Here is a 6,121-nt window from a genome sequence, read left to right as displayed (position 1 = left end):
AGATAGATGAGTTTTTGTCGTTCCTGTTTCTCTCCACTGCCTGGAGGGCCTTGCAGAGTAGAAGCCTCCAAGCAGTACACATCTGACCATCCACTGAGCTCTTCTCCTAGGTCCAGGGAGGTGGGGCTGTCCTGTGTGCCCAGGACAATGCTGGAAGGTAACAGTGGGGTCCAGGTTGGATACAGAGGGTGAGAAGAGAGGGACTAGAGGATAGTCCTCAACAAGGGTGGCTCCTGTGTGTCCTCCTGGGGTTTCTACTCCAAACCAGAGCTCTCCCCTCCCTCTAGGACTTTTCTGGCTTGTCCTTTTTGGATGGTGACAAAATCCTAGTCCTAGCTATGGCTCCTGGCTATCCTACCTTTAGAAGATAGCGGGAGTTGGAGTTGGGGATAGGAGAAGAGTTCCACAGCAGGCTGAACCAGTGGTGTTCCTGGTGCCTACTCCAGTCCAGGGGTCTGGCGTCGAAGCTCCTGCACGTGCCGTGGCTGAGCTCAAGTGCTGACCCCTTCTCATGGCTCTGGTTGGTTCAGTGTTTGGGTTTTTATCCTTCTGAGCTATAGTGAGTCTGTGAACTGCATTAAGAACTAGAGATGGGGAGTTGGCCCTGACCAGCTTTGTGGCACTAAAATCTAATCTTGTTAAACAAATAAAGCCTTGAATAACTTACTCCTTGCCAATACTTTCCCACTGCCCAAGGCTACACAGCTCTGTGACCTTTAGTCAGGTGCTTAGCCTCTCTGAATCTGTGCTCATAGCTATAGAAAATGAATATAATACAAGTTGCTTTCCTCCACCCAGGTTATTGTAGGGGATCAAAACTAATGATGTGTATTAAAGTCCTTCATAGATAACAAGGTGCTGTTCTGCTGTAAGGGAATCATTATAATCATCCTGTCTATTGTAGAAGGACATGAATAGCTATTTCTTAGTAAGACTGTAGCAACATGAACTCTATTGTGATGAATGAAGAGCCCATCTTCCCAGTGGAAGAGCGACCCCAGACAAAACAGGAAGATCAATAAATAACCCCAAATGAGAACAATGTGAATGATTTAATATTTAGGCCCACTCAGGTACAGTCAATAACAAAAATGCTCTTCAGGGACAGCAAAATGGCTCAGTGGGTAAGGGCGCTTGCTACCGAGCCCAACCATGCTGGAAGGAAGGGACTGACTTCCTCAAGTTCTCCTCTCATCTCCACATGTGAATGTGCTGGAGCGCGCACGCGCGCGCGCACACACACACACACACACACACACACACACAGAATGCGCGAGCGAGCACATGGCGCGCGTGCGCATGCACACGTGACGGAAATTTTCAATTGCTCTTCATTCTTATTAGAAATAGTTGTCAGAATCAAGAACAATTGTTCCACCCTTTCTTAACTCTAGGATCAAACATGATTTTATTTTCTGAGAAAGGGTCTCCTGGCGCCCAGGTCCCTGATCTTCCTGTCTCCCCACTCTCAAGCGCTGAGCCTGTAGCTTGCGTGACCACGCCCAGCTTCAAACATCACTTATTTGATACGGTCTAGCTGGAGAGTTGTTTTCCGAGTCGGTGTGAAAGTAATGGGTCAGAGTGAGTCTCCTCCCTCCACAATCTCAGGAAGACACTCAGGAAGGGACCATCTCCCCCTCAAGCTTCGGAACAAGAATCTTCTGTTTCTTTTTCATTTCAATTGGGATTGACTCTGGTTTGACCAATCAGAGTGTCACACTCTTCTGGGCAGGGTGATTGGTTCCAGCAGTGGAAAGGAAGTCCAGACAGACCAATGAGAGCCAATCCGATGGATTTGGCCAGCACAGTTAGGAATGACAAGTTCTCTCTCTTCTGGAAAGTTGTCAAGGCGGACAGTAAATGTTTAGAGATTTTTTTTTTTTGACACTTCCTAAAAGTGTAACTAAAGTTGAAAGAAGCAAGGCTGAGAGAGGGAGTGACTCCCACTGATGAGGCGTGAGAGCCAGGGGAGAAAAGTTGAGGCAAGCCAGGTGTCTTAGTTACTTTGCTGTCTTAGGAAGAAATGGTTTATTTGGCCTCACAGTTCGAGGGTGTGATCCATCACAGCAGCAGGAGCTCATGGTATCTGGTGATGTTGCATCTGCACTCAGGAAGCAGAGAGGGATGAATGCTGGTCCTCAGCCCCCTTTCTGTTTAGTCCCAGACCGCTACCCATGGCTTGGTGCCACCTACTGTTATGATGGGTGGGTCTTCTTACCTCCATTGACGTGATCTAGATAATTCCCAAGAGGCTAACCTTATCTAGATAAGCCCTCCCCCAAATGCCCAGGGTCTGTCTCCCAGGTTGACAATATTAATCATCATATAGAATAATCAGGTTTAGGATTGGCTAGCTTGAGTCATTTCAGTGGGCCATAGTGCACCAGAATTACCTAGCTGGTTATCTGGTACTGAGCCCTGAGATTATGGCAGGAAGGTGGCCCTGAGGGTAAGGGCCCTGCAGGGAAGCACAACCTGGTGGCTCAGGCTTAAAATCCCACCTACCCAGGTAGCTGAGATAGGAAGATTCCAAGTTTAAGGACTTCTTGGGGTTACAGAGTGAATTTAAGATTAACCTAGGGAATTTAATGAGACTCTGACTCAAAATAAAAAGTCAAAAGAGAGCTGGAGATGTAGCTCAGTGTGGCAGAATTTGATCAGCGTGTGTGAAGCCCTGGGCATTTGGGGAAGAACCCAATAGAGGAGGTGGTTAGAGGAGTGTGTTCTGGATCGGTTGGTTTTTGTTTGAGCTGTTTGCTCTCTAAGAGAATCAGTTGTTCAAGGTGTCAAAGCCTCAGAAAATAAAAATCATGTTTAACGCATCCAGGACGGCTGCTCATCCTCTTGGAGGCCAGTGTGGGCTTGTTCACAGGGTAGCAGTGGAGATTCCCAGCTGCAAGAGAGGACAAGCCTCTGGGTATAAAAATTTTCCTGGCTTCTGTTGTGTATTGTTGGCCAATGTCCTGTGGGACAAAGCAGGTCACATGTCCAAGTACAAAGTCAGGGTGGGAAGGGACTACACAGTGGGGACTGGAGTCTAACTCCAAGGTCCTTTGCCTGGAACCCCTCACTGCAGAAACCCACCTGTTAGCCCATTGGAGAGGTGCAGTCCCTGGTGCTGGCTGCAGCCTGAGGACATCTGTCTCTCCACTTAGGGACTTCCACTCTGTGACCTTGACTACAGTGCAGAAAAGAATTTCAGGATGGATCAGTATGAAGCAGAGTTGTGTTTATTAAATAAAGATGAGTATGAAAGAGAGTAAAAAATTAGATTTAAATGGAGTCAAGGAGGGTGAGCAAATGCAGATAATAGTCAGACATTGTGACACCTGTCTATGATCCCAGCATTTGTGAAATCGAGGCAGGAAAATTATAAATTCAAGGTCAGCCTAGGCTATATAGCAAGATCCTGTCTCTAAATAAGTAAACAAAATTTAAAAAAAAGCATGATACTATACACCCAAAGATTCTGCTTTCTTGAGTGACTCTGAATGGCTAACCAACATCTCTATATATGATTGTATGGATTTCGAAGATAGAATAAAGAACAAGATTTTAAACTAGGTTTAAAGATAAAGAAAAGTTTAAAAAAATTTTTTTAAAAAGGTGGGTTGTGGGGGAAGGCTGGGGGTAGGAGGAGGGAGGACAGGGGAATCCGTGGTTGATATGTAAAACAAATAGAAAATCTCTTAATAAAAAGAAAAGAAAAAAAAAAAGAAGGGCTGGAGATGTAGGTCAATTAGTGGGGTGCTTGTTTAATGTGCATGAAGCCCAGGATTTGAAGCCCGGGATTCTACCACCAGCACTGTACAAACCAGGTGATAACACACGTCTGTAACCTCAGCCCTCCACAGATAGAGGCAGGAGGATCAGAAGTTCAAGATCATTCTTGTCTATGGAGCAACTTTGAGGCCAGCCTGAGACATATGAAACCCTGTCTCAAAATGTGGGTGCATTGATTTCTCTCATCTTTAAACATTGCGGGGTGTTTTATATAGTGCTTGGTTCCGGTTTAGAAGGTGGCAGACAAGTGCTGATAAAGTAAAATCGGCGCTCGCACACAGTCTGGCCTTAAGCAAGTGTGGCTCTTTATAAATTCTTGTTTGACATCTTTCTCAGAGAAAGGCTTTATCCCTGCAGGCCCTCTTCTGTGATTGGTCAGTTGTGCTGATACGCTTGACTCTCAGCCAGGGAGAAGTGGAATTGAGAGTCTGGGGCAAGGACTCCTCTCTCTTCCCAGGCCACCTTCATTTTCTCTGTCTTTCTGCCCTGCCTTGTACCCACAGCTTTCCATCTCGGGGCTGCTCCAAGTGTGAGATGAAGCAAAGTTTGCCTCCTGCTGAATTCTCCTGTTGCTAGAATTCCCCCAATTTTGTCCACATGACAGGGATTTGGAAACCACATCTGCCTTGGGATCGTCTAAGTGGACAAACTGTCCAAAATTCTGCCTCCTCCCATGCCTTTTTCTTTGCTTCTAAGCTTAACAGCCTGCATGCAAAGGGGTACATGGGAGTTCAGTTCTTGAAGCCAGACACCCATTTCAACCACAAATATTTGTTTTGTACCTACTGTGTGCCAAGACCTGTCCAAGATGCTGGGGTTATGAAAGGGGAAAAAAAGAAAAAAAAGAAAAAAACAGGTCAAAAAGACAACCCTGACTTCTGGGAGCCTACATGTTTATGAAGGATGATCAATTAACAAAATATATGAATGTGGCAGAGAATGGACAGGGAAGGAGGGGATCAGTTGCCAAGTTTAAAGAGCTCTTCAGGGCTGGCAAGACGGTCCAGCAGGTGAAGGACTTCCAGTGTGAGCCTGACAACAGGTGGGAGGAGAGAATCGCCTGGTCCTCTGACCTCCATATGCATGCTGTGTCATGTGCACTGCCCCCCAAACAAATGATAAACATACATGGTAATAAATAAAAAAATTAAAGAATAATTAAAGAGCTCTTCACCCAAGGGCTGCAGCCTTGGGCAGGGACAGCTAGAGGGACTCTGAGGCCAACGGGGAAGGTGATATCCCTAGGCATGCACCTGGAGACCACAGTACAAGCATTGACCTACTGTGAGTATGTACCCTAGACCTTAACCTGAGGATGATGATGATGCTTAGTTGATATCCCTAGGCATGAACCTGGAGACCACAGTACAAGCATAGACCCACTGTGAGTATGTACCCTAGACCTTAACCTGAGGATGATGATGTGGCCAGCACATGCTTTTCCTGATGGGAGCAGAGGATGGCTGGCTGTAGTTGGAGTTTTTTCCAGTCCCATGGGGCCCCGCAGCCACTCAGACCCAAGTAAACCCACAGAGACTTATATTACTTATAAACTGTATGGCTGTGGCAGGCTTCTTACTATCTAGTTCTTACATCTTAAATTAACCCATTTCTATAAATCTATACCTTGCCACGTGGCTCGTGGCTTACCGGTATCCTTACAACTTGCTTCTCATGGCAGGGGAGGCTGGCAGTATCTCCTGACTCAGTCTTCCTGTTCCCAGAATTTTCTTCTCTCCTTATCCTGCCTGTACTATACTTCCTGCCTGGTTACTGGACACTCAGTGTTTTATTTATCGATCAATCAGAGCAACACATTCACAGCATCCCCAGCAGCTGGCCAATGGAAAACTAATGGAAATGTGGATGTGTGTTTGGGGCGGGAATGGTGTGGGTTTAGGTCAGATGTACATGGATCCATTTTGGCTTGAACATAGGACAGAGGGCTCACGTTCAAATCCTCAGATGTGAATTATGGAGCAAGCCTTGTGAGGCCTCTAGGCTTCTATTATCCAATAACTGGGATGAACGCTAAGACACCCTGCCATGCTCTGCCAAGGGTGGCAAGGATCACAAACCCTGCCTTCCTGAAGTATGGAGGGGAGGACCTAGTGTGCAGATCCATTTCAAATATTTTATGTCACAGTCTAATCCTATAAGAGGAAGGGAGCCGGGGGCTTGACTACCACAGGCCTATGTGGGAAGGCTATGCTTCCTGTGCCTATGGCTTGTTTTCCTCAGAGAAATGCATACATTTTATACACGGAAAAGTGAGGCTCTGGGGGCAAGTGTCTCCTCAGCAATCCCTGAGTGTGTGTGTGGTAAGTGTATGTATGGT

Source organism: Peromyscus eremicus, chromosome 3 (genome assembly GCF_949786415.1).
Source record: "Peromyscus eremicus chromosome 3, PerEre_H2_v1, whole genome shotgun sequence".
Lineage (NCBI taxonomy): Eukaryota > Metazoa > Chordata > Mammalia > Rodentia > Cricetidae > Peromyscus > Peromyscus eremicus.
The sequence above is the reverse complement of the archived record's forward strand: the minus strand, read 5'-3'. Positions refer to the sequence as shown.